This window comes from Alosa pseudoharengus, unplaced genomic scaffold (assembly GCF_046254945.1).
Source record: "Alosa pseudoharengus isolate Yale_2024_CS ecotype anadromous, Long Island Sound unplaced genomic scaffold, YU_APseudo_1.1 YU_APseudo_1.1_scf_19, whole genome shotgun sequence".
Classification (NCBI taxonomy): domain Eukaryota; kingdom Metazoa; phylum Chordata; class Actinopteri; order Clupeiformes; family Clupeidae; genus Alosa; species Alosa pseudoharengus.
The window spans coordinates 1,345,607-1,346,015 of record NW_027468657.1 but is presented as its reverse complement, the minus strand read 5'-3'; the positions used below and the strand labels follow the sequence as shown (position 1 = coordinate 1,346,015).

At 46.0% G+C, this 409-nt stretch overlaps 1 protein-coding gene across 1 annotated transcript in view; it reads right to left on the bottom strand.

Moving 5' to 3' along the window:
* Positions 1-60, bottom strand: part of ctr9 (CTR9 component of Paf1/RNA polymerase II complex) — a 32,341-nt gene extending 32,281 nt beyond the window's left edge. The window contains exon 1 of the mRNA XM_076291490.1: positions 1-60. This exon is cut by the window's left edge and continues 83 nt beyond it. The gene's annotated coding sequence lies outside the window, so the exon portion shown is untranslated.
* Between the last annotated feature and the right edge of the window lie 349 nt (positions 61-409).

Sequence of the window (409 nt, the reverse complement as noted above, 5' to 3'; positions counted from 1 at the left end):
GGTAAGACTGTCCAGTGCGCGGCTTCTTCCGAACAACTAAACGAGAAACGGAGAAATGAGCCAGTGCCAGTACCGAGAGAAAGCACTTCCTTCTCGTAAAAAACACATCCGGGTGAGCATTTTACTCAAATGGGAAATGCTGCCTTCTAGCGGCAGTTATGGTGAGGGGGAGCTTTCGCTAGAGCCTATAGGGCTCTGCCTTTCCCTGTCCTATATTGCCATCTCGTGGTTATTCTTTGATGTACACCATAGTTAATCTCCGGTAACCACTAGATGGCAATATAACACCGTTACTTAAGGCTGTTTTATGCTTCTTTCCCCAAAGCCTATATACGGCTCTGCCTTTCCCTGTCCTATATTGCCATCTCGTGGTTATTCTTTGATGTACACCATAGTTAATCTCCGGTAA